The sequence below is a fragment of the Lissotriton helveticus genome, chromosome 3_1 (assembly GCF_964261635.1).
Source record: "Lissotriton helveticus chromosome 3_1, aLisHel1.1, whole genome shotgun sequence".
In the NCBI taxonomy this organism is placed as follows: domain Eukaryota; kingdom Metazoa; phylum Chordata; class Amphibia; order Caudata; family Salamandridae; genus Lissotriton; species Lissotriton helveticus.
The window spans coordinates 155,937,251-155,964,411 of NC_136061.1; the positions used below are offsets into that span (position 1 = coordinate 155,937,251).

General features: G+C 49.6%; 1 protein-coding gene across 4 annotated transcripts in view; it reads right to left on the reverse strand.

The window, feature by feature from the left end:
* GTF2IRD1 (GTF2I repeat domain containing 1) overlaps positions 1-27,161 on the reverse strand; it is a 1,361,292-nt gene that overhangs the window by 1,001,548 nt on the left and 332,583 nt on the right. The window contains exon 1 of one of the 4 annotated variants that reach the window (XM_078679430.1): positions 1,391-1,741. The exons of the other annotated variants lie outside the window; for them this stretch is intronic. The gene's annotated coding sequence lies outside the window, so the exon portion shown is untranslated. Of the gene's footprint in view, positions 1-1,390; positions 1,742-27,161 lie in introns of those variants that run through there. 4 annotated transcript variants of the gene reach the window in all.

The following is a 27,161-nucleotide window of genomic DNA, read 5'->3' on the forward strand; positions in this document are numbered from 1 at the left end:
CAAAAGGTTACATATAGATGGGCATGAAATGCTGTCTGCCCATATTCAAACATGGCACCCTCAAGTTATAACCGGATCTTGCAGAGTTATCATATTAAGGTATCTTTTATAAAAAAATAAAAAATAAACTTCGGGCATGACAGTAAAAGCGTTTATTTGAAACTTAAAATAATTCTTACTACATCAACAATAAAAAAAGAAACCACTGCCCAGCCATAGGAAGCCATCCACAAAGAAAAACAACTAGGAGCATGTTAACTAAGTATACAAAGAAAAGATACCAGTGAATATTTAAAAGTCCAAACATGTTTATAGAGGCCCATGTTACATTAGAGTAGCTTAGTTTTGTTTGTTACTTTCTTATTTAAGTGCGCAGAGACCAACACAGTAGCCGATACTCTCTCTACTCTACAAATACCACCTAACCCAGCATATATCCTAACATTAAAGAAATAACGTATTTATTATAGTGGGGAAAAAAAGCAACAAACAAAAAAAGAATAGGGCGCGCGAACTTTACAAACTTGAAATACCAGTGTTTAAGTACAGTTTTGTTTTTTTATAGAGAATATAAATGAATTTTAAACCACACTATAATTTATATTTTTAAGTGACCATCGCATGACAGGCTCAAATCCACTAGCACAAGTGTAATCTGTAATGTACGGATATTTCCAAACATGAATTGCACTGACAACGTGTGGGTAACAAGCACTGCCACAGAAGTACCAGCTCCTTCCTACATGAGGAGTCAGGACCTGTGTCCCCGATCCGACCAGGCACATCTGAGGGCACAATAACCCGCTGCTGCTGCCTCCCTGCTTCCTGTCTCTCACACACCAGCTTCCTTCGTATGGGGAGGAGGTGGAAGACGGAAGGGGGAGGAACACAGAGTACAGCAGAAAAAGCCTACATCAAAACCATGTAACTGTACTTAGGGAAACCGATCTAAACACCCACCGCGGCCCTGTGGTTAACACAACCCTATCCTACGGCCCACCGGACCCAGAAAACTACATGTTTATGCGATCATCACATGCACACTGCCCTTGTATATAGCCCTGAGCTATTCCTCAAAAACAGTCTGCTCTACAAAAACATTTCCATCTAGCGCCGAATGTGTAATCCACAGCACACTGCGGAGGGGTGGGGGAGTGGGAACACCCTTGGATGCTCCCCTCCACCGCCAGCAGCCTGCCTCTCCCTGCGAGCAGCACAAACCCTCCCCGATCTCCTATCGCCTCCCTTTAAATTATAATCCGGAATCATGTCAGTCCTGTAACCTTCCAGAGTCACGTGCCCCCAGAACTGTATCCTATGCTAAAATCAGAAGAAAATGCGACATTCAGACAGCAAGCAGGAATAAAAAGAGGAGCAAAGTTTCTCTTACCCACAGGGATCGGAGCACTTTGTGCACAGCCTCCCCAGTCCAGATCTCAGGCTCCCTGCACCAGTTAATCTGGGAGAAAGGAAAGGCAAACGGAGGGAGGGAGAGGGGGGTGGTGCCCAGGGGGGTATAATTTCTTCTCAGATCAGCAGCGATCTCTCCCCCGATCCGCAGTGGAAAAGGAACCATTGATTTATTCCTGGAATCATCTCTGTCTGTGGGGTGTAGGGGGAAAGGGTGGGGGGCTGGTAATTTGCTCTCCCCCTACCACATCCCCCCGTTTCTGTTCTGTCTTTGTTCTGTAATCCCAGTAATATTGAAAACCATTCGCCCCGTCTCTAATCCCAGCCCCGCTCAACAACAACATCTATTGGCTGTAATTTACATACAGGATTAACAAAGCAGTTTCAGGGAAGGGCAAAAAAAATGAAGAAATAGGGGTGATATTTTTATAAACTGGCAAATTATATGCATTTAAAAATTATGCATGCACATAATCTGGTTTTGAAGCCCGAGAGCACTGACAGTGATTCTGAAGGCTCGTTTGGGTTTCCGTTTTTTAATCTATATTTTTAGTTTGACTCGAATGTGCTGCTCTGTTGTCAGATTATTCGAGATTACGCAGACATGGCTCTGCGGAAGCCACAGGGGGAAGGCAGAGAGCAGCGAGCTGGGCTGCCATAGGTGGCTGCGGAAAGGGGCAGGCTGAGGCGGCCAGGCTGGCTGGATGCAGAGGGTGGTGATCTGTGCATGCGCTGCCTGCAGCTCAGCAGCCGCCCTGATCCACGCACTGGGACCACTGGAGGTGCACAGAAAGCATCTCATAATCTCAAACGAAGACCATGGCCCCTAGGACGGCGACCACTAGAAATGAACTCGGAGCACCTCATATTATCGGGGGAAGCACCCCAGAACTGCAGACCACTAGAAATGAACTCAGAACACCTCGTATTATCGGGGGCAGCACCCCAGAACTGCAGACCACTGGGAATGCACTCAAAGCAGCCCAATTCTGTCACAGGAGATGTTGCCTAAATGGCTAAAGCTACCGACCTCGGGAAGCAGGTTCGAGCCTCGGTTTGGTCTTGTAAACCTGCAACGAAAAAATAAACTGGTTTTATTGTAAAGTGCTCTAATATCCTTGAGTAAGGTTCGCACCAGACGAATGTACACAAAAGAGACAAAAGGTGACAGCACACTGAACTAGGGTGACCAACTGGCATGGGTGCAAATTCAGGACAGTGAGTGCAAAAATTCAGGACAGTGAGTGCAAAAATTCAGGACAAAAATTCAGGACAGAAGGTCAGAATTCAGGACAAAAATTCCGGAATAAAAGGTACGTTTTGCATACACATCAGAGGAAGTCCCGCAATACTGCATAAGTAAATAGACAACCAGCACAAGTCAAAATAAGTTTATTTTAGGTCCTGAGAACCTTGTACTCACTGCATCTGTTGTGTATGCAAGTGAAACACACCTGCGTTTGCATATTAAAAAAAAAGTGAAGAAAAAGATCACAGCTTAAAACGTCTCAGATCTCACATTCCCATAGCTGCCAAGGTTTCAGATTGCTTACGTGTGACATTTTCATAATTTCAGTTGTAATTATGAGTGTCATTCAATGACTATGAGTGAGACTTTCTCACGAGGAGCAAAATCAAGCAATGAAGGCAAGGAAAACATATAAATATCAGAAATTACACCCAGCACCAGAAATGGAAGGGCGGTAAAATGTGTGAGAGGCCCCGCATGGAGACTAAAACAGCCTCACTGACGCTGAACTCAACTTTGCGCAGACTATGACTGAAGTGCAGAGCTCAGCTCAGGCACTTACTTAACTCATCCCTCATCTGCTTGCACACTCATTTGTCCATCAATACAATCTCTTAACCCCTTGCGTGCTTGTGACGGAACCACTCCATCATAAGCACAGCGCGCCCGTGGCTCGTGACGGAGTGGTTCCATCACAAGCATGGTGGCGCCACGTGACCCCCCTCCCCCCTCCCCCCCCCTCAGCGCTGCAGCAGAATTACCGCCGCGGCCAAGGGGTTAAACTATTCATCCATCAATCTGTTCATGCTCTTAGTAATTACTGCATGCACAGTTATTCCTTGATCCATGTATTCTACTATTCATTCACTAATCTATTCAAGTAGCACCCATTCATACATGCACTCACTCATCCATTGACTCAGCCACCATGTCATTCATCTGTGTGCTCACCGACGTACCTCATCTCCTCTTGCATTCATTCATTCACCCACCAATAAACTTGTTCATCTATCTATCCTCACCCATTAATACATTCTTGCAACCATTCACATGTCGCCCCAAAGTTAGCTTGTTTTGAAGTGCTTTTACTCACATATCTGCCAAGTTTTCAGTTTCGTTATGAGTAACATTTCCATTTCTGCAGCTTGCTTAAGTGTGACATTTCAATACATTCTGTGTGACACTTTAAGGGTCACTTTATAATACACTGAATAAAGCAGTTAGTTTCTCTTTGGTTCAACTTATTTGCCAGAGAGGGCCTTGAAACAGGTACAGTGCTCAGTCACCTACTTCATGCTTCTAACATTGTAGCCCTAAAAGCGCATGATGTCATAAAAACAGCACAAGTCATTTGTGACAAGACCTCCAAGGACACCTGCGTTACCTCTCCCACTTTGCAGAGTCCCCTGTGAGAGCGGCTTTGCACGGGTCCTTTGACGCACAGTGTTATTTTTTTGGAGAGACCTTGGCCCCTTCCACGTTATGGCTTTACCAACACTTGACATTCTTATCATGCCAAAGACACATTGCGTAGTATACTGTAGCCCACTCCATACAGAGATGTCCCTCACGCTATAGACGTCTACCATTTTTAAGGACTCATGCAAACCTCTTCAGAAGCCCCTATTAAAGCACGTACATTGTTTCTAGGAGGCATGTAACAGTTAAAACCTCAGAGATGGTGTAAGGTTTTTAAAAAAATGTATTTTATCAGGACATTTCGATTCCCCCTGACCCCCACTGGAAAAAAAAACATCGGATCCAAAATGCTCCCACTGGGCAGAGAGGCCCATTATCATTCTGTATGTGATAATTAGGGCAACATACAGAATGATAATGGGCCTGATAGCAATCTGTGCCAGGTCGAGGAGGGGCTGCTGCAGGCCACTAATCCCAGCAGGAGCACGAGCTGGCCCCTGCAGTGAGAGTTACAAGACTCTCAGGCTGCTTGCAGGGGGCGGCTGAAATTACGGACAAAAGGCGTCCGTGAAAGAAGTCTTCACGGACAACGGACAAGAGGCCCAAATTACGGGCAGTCCGTGAAATTTACGGACGGTTGGTCACCCTACACTGAACTATTGTAGAGCACTGGAGGCGAACTCAACGCACCTCATACTATCAGAGGTAGAACCTGAAACTGCCTCTGATGTGCAGACTCATGTCATTGGAGATAAACTCACAACAATTCCTAATAGCAGAGGCAGAGTCTAACATCATCTCCGGAACTGCACAACACTGTAAGTGTACTCAAAGCATATCATAATATCCAGGGCACAAGTCCTAAAAAAAGAAGTGGGGGACGCTGACATCACGACAGTAAGTGATATCACGATAGGTGGCTTGCACCCTCAGACTCATTGCCTCCCCTCGCTCACCCCTTGGATGCGATTGCATCAGAGAAGCCAGCACGTGAGCAGCGTTCTGAATGAGCGCTGATCTCGCCCCAGAGAGGCCAAAGAGTGAATGTGTGGCTCCATTTGCTCCAGTTATAGAGCTCCAGGCAAAATAAGTGGGGGGACACCGTCCACCCGTGTGGTACCCCGACTCGAGCCCTGATAATCTCACCGGCTGTGGTTTGTGCAGGTAAAAGAGGTTAGGCTGTATAAGGGGGGATTTCAGGGGCGATACCGAGGGAAAACTAAATAAATAATTAATTTTCCCTTGGCATCGTTCCTCGAAATCCCCCCACCGCTATTACCTGACCGGACCACAGCTGACTATCACCCACTGACACCAAGATGGTTCAATTTCTATACACCCACTTTCAGTCTCGTCTTGTAGAATCCTTGTGGCTCCGGTTAGGTCAATGGACCTTTACCACTGTAGGCAAATTAGAGCTGTTCCAATAACTTCAAAGTATCATTGACATTTAGATAGTCTATGATGAAAGGTTGGGAAAGTTTCAATTATTCATTTTAAAGGTTAGTATCTCTATCTTTTTTTTTTAAAACCTTTATTTTTTGATTTTGCAACATGGGAGAAAACAATCCCCCCTAAACTTGGCATCGTTCATCAAGCAGGTGTATACAATACGGTAACCTCATTATGGCACTGTGAGTACAGTTCAGGCTGTATTTATAAGCATCATGATAACCACAGCAATAACGTGAAATACTGTCGAGGAACAGGCAATGCACCTACATTGGCGTGGGTCCAACCTCCCCATTCCCTCCCCCTCCCTCTCAGATCGCGAATCCCCTGAAGAAAAAAGTTCAGCACTCGTGCCATCCGAATCGCTGTGAGACATCTCTGAGGCACACATAACTCTCCATGCAAGGAGATCGTCCTGCAACTTCACATTCCTGCGGGACCTCTGCATATGTGTCTCCTCAGCCAGTGACCATTCCCTTACATCTCTACGCCACGCTGACAACTCCGGAGCTCTTCGCCCCATCCAGGTGATCGCCACTCTACGCCTCGCCAGCACCAACATTAATTGCAAAAGTTTGTAGGAAAGGTTCCTCTTTTTGGGTTTAGGGACCAGGGCTAGTAGGCAGTGAAGCGGGCTCAGATCAATCCGAAGGCCGGTTACGGCCTGGATACGAGCTACAACCCCCCTCCAGAAGCTACCAACCAAGGGGCAGTCCCAGGCCAGGTGTAGAAATCCCGCCTCCTCCATCCCACATCTGGGGCAGTTGTCCTCTCTATCTCCTGAGATACGCCTTAAGGATAGCGGGGTCAAGTAGGTGCGGTGCATGAAGTTGAAGTGTGTCAATTTGAATCTCGCATTGCAGGACACTCTGCGGGTAAGACTCCCTATGCGCTTGCGCTGTCCCGGGGTCAGGGCGATTCCCAGGCCCACCTCCCAGGCGTCCCAGGAAGGCGGAACTGGCGGGGTTGAGTCCTGTCTCATGGCCGAATATAGCAGAGAGATCAACCTACGCCCTCTCCCGCAAGAGAGGAGGATGTTCAGGGTGTGGGACAGCGGGTGCGCCTCCGGAAATTGGGGCCACGTGTCTCTCGCTACCTCCTGAAGGCCCCGGTAGTGTAAATATTGTTCTTCCCCCAGGCCAAAGGTTTCCATGGCCTGCTCAAAGGACACGAAGGACTCATTGGGGTAAAGGTCCGCCAGAGTCTCACAGCCTCCCATTTTCCAAGCCCTAAAGGACATGTGTTCCACCATATCCACCACCGGGGCTAGGATCCACACCGGCAACTCCCTATGAAAGGGGGCTCGCTGCAGTATTTTCTCCACAAACCGCTGCCAAACCGCAGCCGCGTGGCGTACCACGTATGGTAGGTCCGCATCAGCTCCCCGACCTCGCATCAGCGCCACCTGCAATACCTGCTCGTTAGCCCTGCCGGCCAACAGACTCAACTCCCAGCTGTCCCCATCTGCGAACCACCGTGCCGCCGGCAACAACTGCGCCGCATAGTAGTATAAGTCAAATCTAGGTGCCTCCAACCCCCCCTCCTCCCATGTTCGGACCACGGTGTGGAGGGCGACTCGGCTGCGCCGTCCCGCCCATAGCAATGACGTGAGCAGCGTGTTAAGTGTGCAGAAGACTCGCGAGGGGAGTGGACACAGGGAATTCTGGAGGACATAGAGCGTCCTGGGGAGCATCAACATCTTTGCAACGGCCAATCTCCCCATAAGCGATAATGGCAAGGAGTTCCAGAAAGTGACCGATTGCTGCAAGGACCGAATACCTCGGTCAATATTGCGGGCCAACCCCTGTACATCTGTAGGTGTTACCTGGATGCCGAGATACCGGAACGCCTCTTGTTCCCATCTCAACCAGAGTTTCGGCAGATCCGTCAGTGGTCCGCCGCCGTAGCCCGCCAGAGGGAAAATCAGGGACTTCCCACAGTTGATTCTCAGTCCCGAGGCCGCGCCAAATCGATCCAAGTGCTGTAGGAGGACCGGCACCGACTCCCGCGGGGACATCAAATAGAAGAGGGCGTCATCCGCATATAAAGAGATCACATTGCATGTGTCGCCCACTGCGATGCCCCATCGCGCCATGTCCGCCCGGACCTGGACCACCAGGGCGAAAAGGAGCGGCGAGAGGGGACATCCCTGGCGCGTGCCCCGGCCCAAGAGCCATACTTCTGAACGTGCTGCACCCAGCCGCACTCTGGCTCGGGGGGCTTTGTACAAGATGCTGATCCACCGACAGTAGCCGGGGCCCATCCCCACCATCCGGAGGACCTCTAAAAGGTACCCCCAGTCCACGGTTTCGAAGGCTTTAGTGATATCAATCGACACCAGAACCATTTGGTCCTCTCTGTCTCGTACCTCGTGGATGATGTGGTTCAGTCGTCTCAAATTCATGGCGGTGTTGCGGCCAGGAATAAACCCACATTGGTCAGGGTGTACCAGGTGCGCCATGTGCGGCGCCAACCGGGCAGCCAGAAGTTTAGTCAGAACCTTCACATCGGTATTTATCATGGTGATGGGCCGATATGCCGCAGGGTCACCACCATCCCCACCCGGTTTCAGGATCATGCATATCTCCTGATTCATACTGGGCGGAAGTGCCTCCCGTTCAAATGCCTCCAGGTACACCTGCAAGAGGGGTGGGGCAAGGACGTCCGCAAATGCTTGGTAGAATTAGGAGGGGTAACTATCCCCTCCCGGGGACTTAGCCCTCGGCAGGCCAGCCATTGCCACTTTCACCTCCCGGAGCGTTAAAACCGCATCCAATTCCTCCGCATCTTCTCGTGAGAGTGCCTGTAGGGTAAGACCCTGGAGATAAGGGAGGAAGGAGTCCCCCGTGACCGTGGGATACGCCGCATATATTGTCTGCAGATGGGAGTTCAGGACCCGAAGGATACCCGCCTCTGAGTGCACCATTCCTGTGGGGCCTCTCAGGGCCACGACCCTCTCTGGGGCGAACTCACGCCGGAGGATCCAAGCCAACAGTCGGCCCGATTTGTCCCCTTCCTGATGGAGGCGCTGCCGGTACTGGCCCAGTGTGTACTTGTCTAGGCTAGTAAGTAGATCATGGATACTCATGCGAGCCGTCCGATCCGACTCCTGACCCAGGTCGTCGGGATCTGGCAGGGTTTGCAGATGTAGGAGTGCATCTTCCGCATCCCGCAATTCCCGAAGGAGCTGCTTCCGGACTCCATAGGTGAGGGCCATACACTCACCCCGAACAACCGCCTTCAGGGCATCCCACTTGGTGGAGTAGGCGAGATCCCCACCACCCCAGTTCAAGTCAAGGTAATTCGTGAGGGCAGTCTCCACATGGTCCTTCCCCACCTGGTCCTGCAACAGATCTATCGGCATCCTCCAAGTGCGAGGGCGTGAGGGCTGGTTCTCCCACTGTGCAACGCACGTTACTGGAGAGTGATCGGAAAAAAAACGGGCCTGATGGGTGACCGTTAAAGAGAGAGAACCGTCCACATTGGCCGCCAGTACCCTGTCCAGTCTACTATGTGTATTATGGGTGGGGGAGAAACACGTAAATAATTTTTGAGTCGGGTTGCCCAGGCACCACACGTCACTGAATCCCAGGTTCTGCATCACCTCTCTGAGTCACCCTGTCATGCGCGGTTTCGTCCCTGCACGGGGGGCGACCTATCTAATACAGGGTCCAACACACAATTAAAGTCCCCAAACCATAGCAGTGGGCCCTCCAGATCCGATACAAGGACCTCCTGTAGGTGCAAAAAGATGTCAGGGTCATCTACGTTACGTGCGTATGAATTTAAAATGGAGAGTTCCCTCCCGTCTAGTTTCACCCGCAAGAGCAGGTACCTGCCATTGATATCTGCCTCCACATATTGGACAGCACATGGGACCCCCGGGGCCACCCAAATTAGGACCCCTCTAGCATACGTTGAGAATGAGGAGTGAAACACCTGACCCCTCCACTTTTTTGCCAACTTTTGGGCCCTCTCCTCATCTAGGCGGGTCTCCTGTAGACACGCAATAGAGATCCCGTGTCTCCGGAGGAAGGATAGAACCCTATGCCGTTTGGTACAAGTGCCTAGGCCCCTCACATTCCAACTTAAAAACTTGTGTTCCATGCCTGGTGATAGTGCCCATCCGGGCGAACAGCCTTACATCTTGTGACCCACCATTCCCGTTGTTGGATTCCACCGGCCCAAACACTGCAGGAACGTAGTATGGCCCAATCCACTACCCTGACTCAAATGTCGCTCATATGATGTATAACCGGGCCAGCTTCCTAACAGTACCTCCCCCTAATGATCCTCCCCACAGGGCGGGGCTTAGAGGGATGTTGTTTATGGAACAAACTGACCAACCGAAGCGCATGCACCCCTCCAGCCGGCTCCCATGTCCGATCCTCAGGGGTATAGCCCTTCCAATCAACAAGATAGAAGAGACGACCCCTCCTACGTCTGGAATCCATAATGGCCTGCACTTCAAACTCTGCTTCCCCATCAACCAACACGGGTGGAGGTGGTGGCATAACCTGAGCAGAAGGAACATATGGTTTCAACAAAGACGTGTGAAACACATGATGGACCTTATAATCATCAGGCAACTCAAGCTTCATAGCCACGGGGTTAATCCCCTGCACAATTAGGAATGGGCCCACAAACCTAGGTTGTAACTTACGAGACCCCTGCAGCCTAAGATTGCGAGAGGCCAACCACACCTTATCTCCCACTTGATAAGATGCTGCAGGGACTCGATGTTTGTCAGCCTGGATCTTCATGCTAACCTTTGCTTCCTGCAATTGTTCCCTTGCTATACACCAGATGTCTCTCAACCTCCTACACGTATCATTTATGGCTGGCACATGCCCAGTAGGTTGGATGGCTAATGCCCTAGGATGGTACCCCATTGAGCAATAAAAAGGAGTCATGCCTAAAGCGGAATGCAGACTGTTGTTATAAGCAAACTCCGCTATAGGAAGAGCAACCACCCAATCACAGGACAAAGATGACACAAGACACCTCAGATACTGCTCCATGCTGTCAAGGTAGCGCATTGCTGCAGGAGCACTTCGCGCCTATTCACTGAAATCGCTTTTTAAAATCCCTTTATTGTATTTTATTTTATTTTGGGTTTGTATTCCCTATTTTTAAAAATCCTCCCTCACTTGCACCTTAATCGGTACAGCACCGCCGCTTGGGCGGGTCCGGTTCTTGGGGTGGGATCCATTGTCGCCGCCATCTTGGAGCGGGGTGGGTGTTTGTTCAGGAGCCACTTTCTACGTGCGCTTTAGTGCGCAGGAGCCAGCGAGGGACGCCTATTTAAGGCGAGTCCCATTGTAACCTCGTTCTGTCAAGGTAGCGCATTGCTGCAGGAGCGCTTCGCGCCTATTCACTGAAATCGCTTTTTAAAATCCCTTTATTGTATTTTATTTTATTTTGGGTTTGTATTCCCTGTTTTTAAAAATCCTCCCTCACTTGCACCTTAATCGGTACAGCACCGCCGCTAGGGCGGGTCCGGTTCTTGGGGTGGAATCCATTGTCGCCGCCATCTTGGAGCGGGGTGGGTGTTTTTTCAGGAGCCACTTTCTACGTGCGCTTTAGTGCGCAGGAGCCAGCGAGGGACGCCTATTTAAGGCGAGTCCCATTGTAACCTCGTTCTGTCAAGGTAGCGCATTGCTGCAGGAGCGCTTCGCGCCTATTCACTGAAATCGCTTTTTAAAATCCCTTTATTGTATCTTATTTTATTTTGGGTTTGTATTCCCTGTTTTTAAAAATCCTCCCTCACTTGCACCTTAATCGGTACAGCACCGCCGCTTGGGCGGGCCCGGTTCTTGGGGTGGGATCCATTGTCGCCGCCATCTTGGAGCGGGGTGGGTGTTTGTTCAGGAGCCACTTTCTACGTGCGCTTTAGTGCGCAGGAGCCAGCGAGGGACGCCTATTTAAAGCTCCTCCCTTAGCGCAGCGGGATCGCGCAGCGGGCGTGCCTTCGCGTGGCCGGAGTCGTGCCAGAGTCCTGCCCGTCTGCGCCCGTCCGCGCCTGGACGTGCCGGACACGTTAGGACCCTGGCTCTCTCCGCTGGTCACTACGGGTATCATCATGCTGTACTATTCAAGGGAGGCCCTACTTGCCATCGGGCATTGTAACAGGAGCTGTGATGCTCCACGGGTAGTGCCGTTGTGTGGACCTTACTCTTGTATCTGCGGGAAGTTTGCCCTTTCCGCCCCCATTACATGCTTAAGCAACGTTTTGGCTGCTATTGCAACCCGCTCCCGCCCTTCTTTTAGTATATGGAACCTGAATGTCAGGTCAATGGTCAAACACCACCAAGACATCTTCGACCTGACAGGTAAGGAGTCGCAGGATGTCTTCTGTGTGACGGAGACCTGGTTACAGGAGTCCGACACGGCTGTGATTAACTTGGCCTTCCCACCTGAGTACTCGGTCTATACTCTCAACCGAGCTTCCAGAGGTGGGGGAATAGCGCTCGCGGTCAAGTCCTGTTACCTGTGTGTCTGGCAAGGCCAAAAAATCACTGGCTGTGAAAGCGCGCTGTTTAAAATCTCAGTTACGCCCAATTTTGCTTTCTCGGGCCTTTTGATTTATCGCCCCCCTGGTAGCGACGCGGCGTTTAGGGAGGCCCTCCCAGATGCTATCAGTTCGTTCGCAGCTGGCTGCTCCAATTTTTCCATTCTTGGAGACTTAAACCTCCACTATGATAATTTGTCTATACCTGCGGTACACAGCTCTGTTGCCGATCTTGAGGCGCTCCAGTTAGGCCAGTTGGTGTAGGTGGTCACATCTTAGACCCTTTTTTCACGAACTTAGCAGAAGCCAGTATTCTCACCCCCTCCCCTCTGGCTTGGACCGACCACTATCTGGTGCGTATCCAATGTCCACTGCATGAGCCGCGCCGCAAACCCGCGGTCCGCTCTATTCCTAGACGGTGTTGGAATAAATTAAAACTTGAGGATTTTTTCCATCTTCTATCCTCTGACCCGCTAGGCTTAGTTGATACTGTGGATGCGGGCTATGACCGCTTTTGTGAGTGGGTTACCAGGGCCCTAGACTCCCTTATTCCGATAGTCTCGTGTAAGTGTGGGTCAAGGGACCCGAGTCCTTGGTACGATGACTCGCTGCGGGTGCTTAAAAACACCTGTAGACGTGCCAAGCGGGTTTGGCGCAAAGCCTATGACAGCGATAAAAAAGTCTTGTATATGGTTGCTGAAAAACTTTACCATCGAGCAGTGTGCAGAACCCGCGCGGCTTATTACGCCCTACAATTTCGTACCAGCACTAACCCCTCCAAAACTATTTTTAAGGCCCTCAAAGATCTTATCGCCAAAAAAGTGATTGCGACTCACCAGGGCTCCATCTCCCATTGTGAAACTCTGGCGGCTTTCTTTTTGGAAAAGGTTCATGCCATCTATAGAGCCTTTCCTACGGTCGTACCCTCTGTCGGTAGACCCCTTAAGCCCCTTAAGCCCCTTACCCTGGATGTGCTACATTCTTTCCCGAGTTTAACATCAGAAAGCTTTGGCAAGCTGGCCCAACAGGTCAAGTCAGGGTCTCCGGCTGATCCTTTACGGCCGGCCCTGTTTAGAGACCTACCATCTAACGGTCTCTCACCGGTTTGCTCTTTGATTAACATCTCCTTAGCATCCGGTGTGGTTCCAGTGAAGTGGAAACAGGTGGTAGTTGTGCCCATCCTTAAGAAACCAACTTTGGATGCTGGGAAACCTGAGAATTACCGCCCAATCTCACTTCTCCCGTGGCCTGCTAAAGTTGCGGAGGCGCATGTCAACTCTGTCCTCTCAGACCATCTACTACAGGCTAACATCTTAGACAGCACGCAGAATGGATTTCGTGCTGGGCGTAGCACGGAGACGGCTCTACTCTATATGGTGGAGCATTTGCGCTCCGTGCTTGATGCGGGTCAAACGGCGGCGCTGGTGCTATTAGATCTGAGCGCCGCCTTTGACACCGTGTCCCACCCGATCCTTCTGCTGCGCCTGGCGGAAGCTGGTGTCACCGGCCCTGCTCTCCAGTGGTTCCGATCTTTTCTTGCCAACCGTTCCTTTTGCGTGGCCGTTCCGCCCCATCAGTCCAAATACCATCCTCTGGATCTGGGGGTCCCCCAGGGCTCCTCGCTGAGTCCCACGTTATTCAATCTATACGTGAGACCGCTAGCTGAGGTTGTCAGGTATTGGGGTATGACCATGGTGTCATATGCCGATGACACCCAGTTAGCGGTTACAATCAGCGGGGATGCGGATGTGGATGCCCCCAGATTCCAGAATGGACTTCGGGCGGTTGCCAGCTGGATGACCTCCAACTGTCTCCAGCTAAACGCAAGTAAGACGGAGGTTATGATCTTTGGCAAGCACACGGAACTCTGGGGAGACAGGTGGTGGCCATCGGATCTGGGCCCTACGCCTACCCCGGTCGCTGAGCTAAAAAACCTTGGGGTGTGGCTCGATCCAACTCTTACCTTTGACTGCCATACTAAGCGCACGGCGGCCTGCTGCTTTGGCATCTTGCGTGGACTACGACCCGTATTAAAAAATTTTGATGCGACCACCCGGCAACTCGTGATCCAGGCAACAGTGATCTCTCGGCTTGATTATGCCAGCGCCCTATTTTCGGGCCTAAATCAGGCTGAAATCGCCCGCCTGCAGCGTGTACAGAATGCTGCGGCGAGAGCTGTCGTGGGCCTGCCCAGATTCTGTCCTACAACTAAGACCTTGCGCGTGCTGCATTGGCTTCCGATTGCTCGAAGGATCCAGTTTAAGGTCCTTTGTGTTGCCTACAAGATCGTCAAGGGATCTCCCGCATTGATTCTTTCCAACCTTCTGTCCCGTTATGTCCCGGGGCGTGCTTTAAGATCCTCGGATCTGGAACTCGCTGTCGTTCCCCGGTTCAAACGCTGCCGGGCTGGCGGTTGTTCATTTCAAGTGCGCGCCGCAGTGTTGTGGAATTCCCTTCCCCTTGAGATTCGTGCCCTCAGGGATTTGCTCTCTTTTCGGCGAGCTGTAAAAACCTTCTTGTTTCCTTAGCTTTTCTTTTGGCCCCGTCTTGTGCTGTTGTGCTGTGTTGCTACCTTGGCTGGCGCCAGGACGCTCCTTCGCTGGAGCAGCTGTGCGCCTAATAAATGAGGCTAACATAACATAACATAACATGGTTTGATTGGTCCGCTCAGTCTGACCATCAGACTGCGGATGATACGCCGAGGTTAAACGTATTTCCATCTTAAGCACAGAGCACAGTTCAGTCCAAAAATGGGACACAAACTGCGCTCCCCTATCGGATATGATGGCAGAATGTAACCCATGGATCCTGACTACCGAGGACATAAACACCAAAGCCATTTCTCTAGCAGTAGGGATCTTAAAAAGCGGGATGAAATGCGCCATTTTAGTGAATAGGTCCACCACCACCAGGATGGCAGTATAACCCGACACAGATGGAAGATCAGTCACAAAATCCATACTAACAGTATGCCAAGGAGAAGGAGGGACATCCAGGGGCTGTAACAGGCCAGATGGTTAACAATGGGTAGGCTTACTAGTGGCACAAACAGGGCAAGCTGCCACATAACTCTGAATGTCCTTAGCCAATGTGTCCCACCAAAACCATCGCAAGCACATCTCCTTCGTTTTTCGCATCCCGGGATGTGCTGCCAAAGCAGAAGAATGGCACCACTGTAAAACCATCTCCCTCAGGACGGGAGGAACAAACAAACGGTCTTCATGGTACAATAATCCGTCCTGAACCAAAACCTGGGGCAACGCTAACCAAGGAGCCAAATCCAATTGACGCAATTGATCTTTCACTAGAGAAGGGAAGTCCTCAGTATAGGTACTCCCTATAATCCTCTCACCACTGATCATAGGCCTATCTTCCTTCTCTGGTCCCTCATCCCTAATGACAACATGTATCCGGGAAAGGGCATCAGACTTCTTCTGCTGTGCAGCGGGTCTATACGTTATGACAAAGTCATACTCGTTGAAAAATAAGACCCACCGCATTTGACGTGGTGTTAACGCACGGGCAGACCGGAAGAATTCCAGATTTTTATGGTCTGTATAGATCGTGATGGTATGCCGGGCGCCCCATAAATAATGCCGCCATTCCTCGAAAAACAATTTCACCGCCAACAACTCCCTCTCCGCTACTGTGTAATTACGCTCTGCTGGTAACAAGGTCCTAGAAAAAAAGGCAATGGGGTGCATATGACCAGATACAGCATCCCTCTGGGACAACACCCCACCCACAGCGCACAGTGAAGCATCTGTTTCCACAAAAAACGGTAAGGCAGGATCGGGATGCACCAATACAGGTGCTGATGTGAACTTCTCAAGCAAGAGGCGGAAGGCAGCCTGAGCCTCAACAGACCAAACAAAAGGAACCCCCTTCCTCAACAACCTGGTCATGGGAGACACAATATCAGAAAAGTGAGATATAAATCGCCTATAGAAATTGGCAAAACCCAAAAGGAACTGGATGTGTTTGACAGAGGATGGTATGGGCCAGGTGACAATAGCCTGTATCTTTCTGGGGTCCATTTGGATGCCTTCGGCTGAAATGATGAACCCCAAGAACTCCACCGTAGGGGCACTGAACTGACACTTTTCTAATTTGGCATACAGATGATGGTCTTGTAACTTCTGCAGCACTTGTGTCACATGTTCCTGGTGTTCAGCCCCCGTCTCTGAGAAGATCAAGATGTCGTCTAGATAGACGATGACACTTCTATCTAGGTAATTACGGAGGACTTCATTAATGAAGAACTGAAAGGCCGCCGGCGCATTGCATAAGCCAAATGGCATTACGCAATACTCGAACAAGCCAAATTTGGCCTTAAACGCCGTCTTCCACTCATCCCCGGGGCGTACACGTATGAGATGGTAAGCGCCCGCAAATCCAATTTGGTAAACACCTTTGCCTTGCGGAGCTGATCCAGCAACACGGGGATGAGTGGAAGAGGGTACTTGTTCTTCACCGTAGCCTTGTTAAGAGCCCTGTAGTCCACACAGGCTCTCAACGTCCCCTCCTTCTTCGGAATGTAGAAAATCGCCGATGACACAGGCGAACTGGAGGGGCTGATATAGCCCATCCGCAACATCTCCTCCAGGTATCCCTTAAGATGTAACTCCTCAGGTTCTGAGAGCGCGTATATGCGGCAACAAGGTATAGAAACACCCGGTACCAGGTCGATCTTACAATCAAAAGACCGGTGTGGAGGAAGACCCTGAGCCTGAACCTTGTCAAAAATACCCTGAAAGGCAGAATACTGTACAGGCACAGCCCCCACATCAGCCACCGCACATGACAATGGGGAAACGCGGTTCCTAGCCTCCTTATAACAGTGCATGAGACAATGTGTGGAATCCAGGGTCACCAAACGTTGCACCCAATCGATCTTAGGATTATGTTCCTGAAGCCATGGAACCCCCAATACTAGACCAAAGGAAGGGGCATCAATGAGATCAAACACCACTGATTCTGAATGACCGTTCTCACACAACAACCTCAACGGCTCAGTCTGGTGGGTAATAGACCCCGAAGTTAATTCCGTACCATCTATGGCTCTCACGGGTTCCGGCTGTTTTTTTATAACGACACGGTATCTCTAACTTTTCAGCCAAAGAGATATCGATAAAATTCCCGGTCACACCGGAATCCAGCAGGACTGACACAGGAACTCGGTTACTTATGGAGAGCAACAGATGAGCAGGAATAAAAAAATGCCTAGGCACCTGATCCACCACACCCAGCACATCATACGTTCCCCCCGATCCTTCCCTAGGAACTGGACGTCTGTCCACATGTATACAAGCTACCCTCTTGACCGCTTTGAGCTGTGCTGACACTCTTTACCTGGCCCTTTGGTCTTCCGATATCCTACAGCGTCACTCTGCTTTCAAGGAATCCCTCAGCGCCTCGCCGGACCCGCTTCGCGGGTCCCGCAGCGCTTTTGACTTGCTGAAGCTGCTGGGCCATTCTGGGAGCATTCTTTGGAGGAACGCGGGCAGGTGACAGCGTCGGCGGGGCTGCGAGCACACAGGCAGGGACTCCAGTGTCCAGGAGTCCCTGCGCGCCCGATCTACTACACCTGGGCTGCTCTCCCCGCTGGCCACGCCCCCGCCAACGGACTGAAAAACAGGCTTGTTCTTTAGCTTATTGGGACCGCTTTGAGCTGTGCTGACACTCTTTACCTGGCCCTTTGGTCTTCCGATATCCTACAGCGTCACTCTGCTTTCAAGGAATCCCGCAGCGCTTTTGACTTGCTGAAGCTGCTGGGCCATTCTGGGAGCATTCTTTGGAGGAACGCGGGCAGGTGACAGCGTCGGCGGGGCTGCGAGCACACAGGCAGGGACTCCAGTGTCCAGGAGTCCCTGCGCGCCTTTCAAGGAATCCCTCAGCGCCTCGCCGGACCCGCTTTGCGGGTCCCGCAGCGCTTTTGACTTGCTGAAGCTGCTGGGCCATTCTGGGAGTATTCTTTGGAGGAACGCGGGCAGGTGACAGCGTCGGCGGGGCTGCGAGCACACAGGCAGGGACTCCAGTGTCCAGGAGTCCCTGCGCGCCCGATCTACTACACCTGGGCTGCTCTCCCCGCTGGCCACGCCCCCGCCAACGGACTGAAAAACAGGCTCGTTCTTTAGCGTATTGGGACCGCTTTGAGCTGTGCTGACACTCTTTACCTGGCCCTCTGGTCTTCCGATATCCTACAGCGTCACTCTGCTTTCAAGAAATCCCGCAGCGCTTTTGACTTGCTGAAGCTGCTGGGCCATTCTGGGAGCATTCTTTGGAGGAACGCGGGCAGGTGACAGCGTCGGCGGGGCTGCGAGCACACAGGCAGGGACTCCAGTGTCCAGGAGTCCCTGCGCGCCCGATCTACTACACCTGGGCTGCTCTCCCCGCTGGCCACGCCCCCCGCCAACGGACTGAAAAACAGGCTTGTTCTTTAGCGTATTGGGACCGCTTTGAGCTGTGCTGACACTCTTTACCTGGCCCTTTGGTCTTCCGATATCCTACAGCGTCACTCTGCTTTCAAGGAATCCCGCAGCGCTTTTGACTTGCTGAAGCTGCTGGGCCATTCTGGGAGCATTCTTTGGAGGAACGCGGGCAGGTGACAGCGTCGGCGGGGCTGCGAGCACACAGGCAGGGACTCCAGTGTCCAGGAGTCCCTGCGCGTCCGATCTACTACACCTGGGCTGCTCTCCCCGCTGGCCACGCCCACCCGCCTATCAGCCTATGAGCCTGCTGTATTTCTGTTCAAGGGTGACCAGTGCTACCGCTTCGCGGGAGCGCGCCGGGAGAAGCCCGGGACAAGGGCGGGACCATCTGTGGCCGTCCGGGGCCGAGGGAGGCCGGGCTGGGCCAGCCCTCTGACACCGACCATACCGGTTTATATTGCACCAAGAAAGGGTTCTGTATAATAAGTGCTAGACTTCGGACTCTGTAAAAGGGTTGGTGACCTCAAAGTATGTCTGTATATCCAGGTAGTATTGTCCTGATGACCCAAACGGACGAGCCTGGACCCGCAGTTATTGGTCCCCTAGACAAATACTTTAATCGGCCCACACAGGACATTGATAAAGAGATAACGCTTGCAGAGAGGCGTGCAGAGCGTAGATTGTCTATTGAACTTCTTAAAAATCCTGGAGACAAACGCCCAGTTCAAATATATCCTGCATTGGTAACGCCTTTGTCATCTTTAAACTTGCCTGTTGTAGCTGAAATATGTCACAATGTAATTATTAATAAGGCAAACCAGGGTATTGTAGCAGAGCCAACATCTTCCTGTGTGAGTCATATTGACCCTATATTATGCCCATCTGAAACATGTGCCCCGGCTCCTGTGCCCCAATTAAAATCAGGTTCAAAAAGAAAAAGGAGCACTGCACCTAGAAAATGCAATACTGCTAAACCCCCACACAAACTTAGGAAAGTGAGCAAAAAAATGTGCCACAGTAAGGCTGTCATTGATGTAAGTCGTAGTGGGGAAGGTATACAAGAGGGTGATGTTGTTATACTGGATAATTTGGATTCTAGTACTGTTAATTCTCCGGACACTGGCTTGGTAATGGCCGGTACATCACAACTTCCCAGCAACCTATTATTAGATCTAGAAAGGCTGCTAAGGTCAATTTTACTTCCAATAGAGGAACGAATTAGCAAATTATCCGAACGGCTAGACCGTTTTGAGCAGGAAACATTAGATAACTTCTTCTCAACAAAGGCACTCATAAAAACCCAAACAAGGATAGTTGAGAGTAGTAAGCCCAAGAACAATACCCAATGCATACCGGAGGATAAGGGACGAAGGTTACAAACTAATTCCCCAGTGCCACCTAAGTCGGGTAGTGCAGCAGGGAAGAGACCACCCAAGCCTCTTGACTTAGTTACACCAGGTCCTACCAACAACTGTTCCAATATTACAACTACGTCCCAGACTGCGGCGCAATTAATGCCGCTTAGCTTAAATCCGTTGCCCAGTAAGGGTGTAGGGGGCAACGTGTGTTCCGGTACAGGTACTGCTCTACCAACCGTCCCACCAACTAGCAATCAGCCGCCAGTAAGTAAACCTGCACTTTGCCCTGCTCCGATAGCTTTCAAACCGTCCCTACCAGTCTTGACAAAGCAACCTCAAAAGAAACCCCCAATGAATCTTACTCCTGATTCCTTTCCCTATGTAGCTGTCCTTACTAATGTTCCACCACTTTTAATGGGACAGAGAGAAACCTTCCAGATGCTCAAAAACAAGGTTATGCACTGGTTAAGGGTGAACCGGCCTCTACCAGGGGAAGTGGATGGACTAATATTGGGGTTGAGGAGAATAGAATGGATAAGTTGTACCCCCAAAAGTTTGGGAGGGGACTGTATTGTGGTCAACTTCCAAGATCCAAGGGTGGCAGGATGGATAACAAAATTGGGATGGGGCACAAACAATGGAGGAATCAACATTGTTGATCTTACTTTCTTCTACCCACGTCCTATTAGTGTCCTGACTGGTCTGCTTAATGAGCAAACTTGTCCCTCCAACCCCCCACGGTCTAGGATTTACCCACCTGTTTCGTTGTTTCAGTGCCAAAATAATCTTAGTGTCCCGATCTGCAACTTTTCGGTTGAATGGCAAGATCCAGGTTGGGGATGTTGACAAACTTTCTATCATATGGACTCTGGTGGAATAGGAAAAAGCATGAATCAACAAGGGGATTCTAATGACCCTGATCCAAATTCTGGGGTAACGCTAGATGACACAAATATTGGCGATGATATCGCGAATATGGAGGAAGGTTGTGGTGATGTAAGGATAGGGGAGTTACCTATACTAACCGTATATGTTGATAATGACATGGATGGAGGCAGTACAAGGAGTAGTGAGAGACCTGTCAGGATTGATGTAAGTTTAGAGAATATACAACCATGTCCTTTATCAAGTGAAGTATGTGAGGAAGGGTTTAGTCCTGGGAAATTGCTATCTTGGAATATTGCTGGGCTGTGTAGCAAGTCTGAATTACAACCCTGGGTAGACTTTATTAACGGGTTCGACGTGTGCTGTCTCCAAGAAACATGGGCTTGTGACCCTGTTTTTCTCTGTGGGTACCTAAATTTCTCAATCCCAGCTACCAGAGGGGCTAGGGGTCGGCCAATGGGAGGGCTTACAGTGTGGATAAGGCAGGATTTGGACATTTCTATCAAAGTGTTGGATTTGGGCCATAGTGACATCCAAATGTTAAGACTGTCCTCAGAAAAGTGGGGCGTGATTGATCTGTATAACATCTATGCAAGAGGAACCAACTCGGGGAGTTCTCCCACCCTAGAGGCCTTGCTCTCCTTCTTGGAAACCAAGTCCCTAAGAAATAGAATTGTAGTAGCGGGGGACTTAAATAGGACCTTCGAACCACTTGACTGTACAAATGATCCCCTAGGCCAGGATGAGGATATGCTTTGGGGTATACCATCTTTGAACATAGATCCTATAAAGCGGTGGACGAAGGACGTATTGCTACTAAATGCCATGTGTATGGAGCATGGGTTAAGAGCTCTAAACGGGAGGACACTAGGGGACAAAGAAGGTGCTTGTACTTTTGATAATGGCCATAGCAGGAGTATAATAGATTATGTTATATGTAGTCTTTCACTCTGGCAGGGGGTCTTTGATATGGTCATCAATGGTAGATTGGAAAGCGATCACAATCCCCTTTGTGTGACCCATAAATGGTGGAGTGTGGGGCCTTATAACATGCACACAAGAAACGAACAACTTCCGATAATGGCCAACGACATGCGAAGGTTGAAATGGCCAAGTGTCTTAGCAAATGAAGAATCTATGACTACTATTAATGCTGAGGTTGATAAGGCTCTCATTTCCATGGAAGCGGCAAAACCTATAATCCCTGGTTCCAGGGAAATTACAGATATTCATAACGAGTTTTTCCGCCTCCTAAGACCACACTTTATGCAACCACTGAGTACTAAAAGTAAAAGACCTCCTAAAGTGGCCTGGTGGTTTAATCGACAGTGTAGGGCAGCTCGATTGGCACTGGGTCATGCGATTAGAGCAAGAGATAGGGCTATGATTAGTGTAGCCAGAAAATCCTACAATATATGTATCTTCCAGGCAAAGAGACAATGGGATGAAGAGCACTGGGCAGAGCTAAAGGAGGCTTCAAGTAGCAAGGATTCCAGGCTTTTTTGGAAGATTATAAAGTGGGGCAGAGGCGGTACCCCTGATAGGCCAGATAACAATGTGGCTGAAGAAGCCTGGGTTGAGTATTTTAGACCCCAATATGCTGACGCAAAAAAGGACGGGTTAGGGGAGGTGTTACCGCCAGTTTTTGCTACTGATAATCTATTTTCTCTCAAGGAAGTCGAATTAGCTATTTGCTCTGTTAAAGGGGGGAGGGCACCAGGGCTAGACGGAATACCGTCCGATGTCTTTAAACACGACACGGAAAAGTGGGCTAGGTATGTCCTATTATTGAGTAATGCAATTGCCAAGGGTGGGGTGGTCCCGGAGCTGTGGCAAGGTGCCATTATCATACCCATCCACAAAAAAGGAGATCGATCTCTCCCAGCTAATTACAGACCAATAAGCTTGATTGCAACCATACAAAAAGTTCTGGGGAAAATGGTTGTAAACCAGCTTATGGACTGGGTGGACGATAACAATGCCCTATCCCCCTACCAGGCAGGATTCAGGCGGGCCACCAGTACAATCGACCAAGTCTTTCGTTTTACCATTTTGCGGTGGAGGACGGTATTGCTTGGCAAAGGCTGCCTGTATGTTGCATTTGTCGACTTGCGGGCAGCCTTTGATTTGGTCCCAAGGCAAAAGCTATGGAAGGTATTACACAAATTAGCCATACCAGCTGAACTCCTTACCCTTATCATGCGATTGCATGAATGTAATTTTGCAAGGGTCCAGTGGGGTGGGAATGGCGAGGCATCCCCAGACTTCCCGGTAGAAAGGGGGGTCCGACAAGGTTGTGCAATGGCACCCCTATTATTCTCACTATTTATTAATGGGATTGTGGGGAGGATGATAGATGTTAGTGTAGATGCACCTTCGTTAGCGGGCGTCAGGGTCCCGATCCTGATGTTCGCTGATGACACACTAATTATGTCTAAGACTCCTGCAGGTTTACAGCGTGCCCTAAATATATTTGATGATTTTTGTAAAGAGCATGGCCTTGAAGTAAACGTGGGCAAGACGAAGCTAATGGTCTTTTCCCCGCGCCATAAAGCCCACCCTAGGGTATTTTTGAACAACATCAAGCTAGAGGTGGTTAGCGAATTTACATATTTAGGGGTCCAGATAACAGATGGCTCGGGCTGGTTACACCATCTGGAAAAAACGGCATTAAAACACCAACAAATTTCGGGGGCACTGAGGGGGGAACACAGGAAATCTAAAACAAAACCCATTAAGCCTGTCCTTATAGTGTATGACGCTAAGGCTCTAGGTGCGGCCCTATATGGGGCTGAGTTGTGGGCCTGGGATAACCTATCTACCTTACAGACATCAGAAAACAGGTTTTTTAGAGGAATTACGGGTGTACCCCAGAGCACCCCTCTAATTCCACTGTTCTCCGACCTAGGCAGACGATCAATCAGTGATAGAGCAAGACTACGCCCCATCCTTTACTGGAGACATCTATGGACAACTCCAGAGATTAAACATTATGCAGATGGATTCCTGGCAATCATCAAGGAAGACAAATTTCATAAGATTAACTGGCTAAAAAATGTAAGGGCCATGTTAATTAAATTGGGCCTTTCCAATCTGTGGGATAATCCCCAGGGTGAAGTCTTCCCAAGTAAAGAAACCCTCAACTCGCAATATTGGGATTGGGTGGATAGTAGCCTTCTGATGGACACGAGATCTGATTCTATGGCTGGCCGCTTTCTGGAAGTTAAAATCTGTCCAAAATTGGAAAACTATTGGGACAGTATTACTGCCCCAATGGACAGGAAGTTATTTTTCCAATTAAGGTCTGGATCCCTCCCTTTAAAAATATTGACTTCAGGATGGCAGAATTTGACCTTTAAGTGTTGCCCTGTGTGTAAAGCTGCTACTGAAAGTCTAGGTCCTTTTTTATTTGTTTGTAATGCTTATTCGTTACCAAGGAGGGTTTGGCTAACCCGAGTTTGGAAAAACCTTGGGACACGAAGTAGTGTAGTGGCTATGAGAATCTTATGTACATCCACTGATGAGCCGATTGCACTTGGAGTGGCTAAATACTTGGGGTGGGCCTGGTCCATTAGGAGGAGGTCGATAGGTAGGGTATGTTAATGTAGTTCACTAATGTAATTTTAATGTGATTTTAATGTAACTTGGTTTTATATTTATGTATAATTTGTATTATATAATATCGTATTTGCTTGCACAACTGTTTTTAGAAATTGTATATGTATATTGATGAATGTACCAGTTGTATTTGTAATGTATTGTTTGTATGTTGTGCTTTTATGAGATTTCTTCTCGAATAAAGCTTATACTACTACTACTGCTACCCTCTTGTTCAACGCCACACCAGAAGGTTTTACAGGGCACTCCCTTGCAAAGTGACCACCTTGACCACAATACAAGCATAGATTCTGCTCCCTCCTTCTTTTCTTTTCTTCCATGTTTAAGGGACCTCTCACCTCCCCTATCTCCATAGGTTCAGGAGCCACCCTATGATCACCAGGGGGTTTTATGTCTGATTTCACATAACTCCCCCTGGACACCTGAAAACTATGTCGTTCCCCACGCCTCTCAGACAACCTATGATTTAATTTTACCACCAGATCAATAAAAGCGGCACAGTCGTCTGGAGGATGTACTACCTGCGATATCACATCCTTAAGTTCTTCACAAAGGCCCTGATAAAACAAGGATGTCCTCTTGGCCATTGGCCAATGGGTCTCTGACACCAATCTGTTAAACGTAGATACATACGTGCCGCTCACATACCTGACGCTGATTACTGCCCAAAGGATCTCTCTGCTGCCGAACGAGGGCGTCTTCTGTGCTAACTTTGCCCAGCTGTGTCCAGACTTCTTGGAGGTAGCGCCGCTGGTGGGAGCTCTTCCGTGGTCGACGGATTGCCTACCAGCTCCCAGCGAGCGCTTGACCCCATTACCATTGGCTGCCTGTACCGGGGGACTGCGAGGACCAGAAGCCTTTGCTTCTTCCAGCTGGTGCCTCTTCCCCCGGCGGTAACGCCCCCTACCTGCCGGCTATTTACTTTTCGCGACACCCGCTTCGCGGGTGCCGCTCACATACCTGACGCTGATTACTGCCCAAAGGATCTCTCTGCTGCCGAACGAGGGCGTCTTCTGTGCTAACTTTGCCCAGCTGTGTCCAGACTTCTTGGAGGTAGCGCCGCTGGTGGGAGCTCTTCCGTGGTCGACGGATTGCCTACCAGCTCCCAGCGAGCGCTTGACCCCATTACCATTGGCTGCCTGTACCGGGGGACTGCGAGGACCAGAAGCCTTTGCTTCTTCCAGCTGGTGCCTCTTCCCCCGGCGGTAACGCCCCCGTGCACAAACCTCCTCTTAAATTGAACCGCATCACACGCAACGCGGGACGCGCGCGAGGAGAAGCGCGAGGCGAAGCCCGGGCCAAGGGCGGGCCCGTTTCAGCCCGTTACAGACTGTGCAGGACTGGACTGGGCCACGGTATTTTCATCTATATTTACACCCCTCCTTTATCTGTGATTTACCGTTGAACATTGTCATTGTATTAGCCCCATATACATCTGAAGCTTTGTAGCACTTGAAGCTATTAACAATGAACAAACGGACTAGAAGTAAAAAGACCTCCAGCCTAACTGACATCACTGGTCCATTAGATTTATTTATCACCAAGACTCATGAGGTCATTGATAATAGTATACAGATATTACAACGTAGGGTATCCCACGAACTGGAGGTTGCAAGAAGGTCGTCCATGGGGCCTCTGGCTTCTGCACAAACTCCTCAAAAGGGTCCAATTTCCCCTTTGCTCAAGCAAGCGGACAACACGAATGTATTAATTCATACAGTTCCAAATAGCGTTGATCTATCTGCCACCCAACTCTCTCTGGGGTCGAACTCCTGCGAGGACTTGGAAACTACACCAGACTTACAATTCTCCCAAAATGAACAGGATAGCGTAGACATTGTAGATTCGGACCTCACGGGTAATCGGGAGGGTGCCATAGCAAAGAGGCCAAACACAATTACAGATAAGACCTTACATGAGACAGCACTAGTTTTGCAAAACAACATGACCTCTCTCAAACCCACTACTGATACAATTTTGCCAGGCCAACTAATCTCTATTAATAGTGGTGCTGATTGCATAGTGACACTTCATGATCCTGGTCCTAGAGACCTGACAGCGACCCAAACACTGGGGGTTGATACACAGAAACCATGCACTGCATGCATAACACTACACTACTTCATCACAAATAGCATGGGGCGATTGTTAAAACACCATCTGCAACCTTTAGAGAAGAGCATCATGATTATAGAGAAACAATTAGCCAAACTAAATATTCCAGCTTTTAAGCAAAATACACTGGGCACTCCTGCCAAGGGCCTGGGGATTTCAAATGATACAAACACCCAGGCGCAACGCCCGCCCTTACCAGGCATTCAGCCCAAGCTTCACCCGCCTGAAAGACCTGTTAACCCAGAAACTCAAAAAATTGACAGGCAAAATAAACAAACTACCTCAAATTCTGTGTCAATAGAAGGGTTGGGAAAACGGAAAGACACCATTGAGAACTCCCAAAAAACTCCAGTTTCAGTGGAGTCTAGCAGTCAAGTAGTAAAACAGAAGGATACTCTATCGACATCTCAAAAAACCCAACCACCCTTGACACAAGTTAATGAGAGGAGGGCTCCAAGGTATAGGCGTCCGATTCACCTGCCGCCTGAGGCGACCCCGTATACTGTCATACTTACAGGGGTCACAGAGCTGGCAGATGGTGCGGACGAACCACCTTGGTCTCTCCGTAATAAGGTATTGCAGTGGCTGAGCCAAAACAGACCTCTTCATCCATTTAATCATGGCAGAATTGTCTCTATGAGAAGAGTGTTCTGGATTGGCGAAACCAAAAAAAATCTAAAGGGCGATTGTATTGTACTTAATTGTGAGGACCC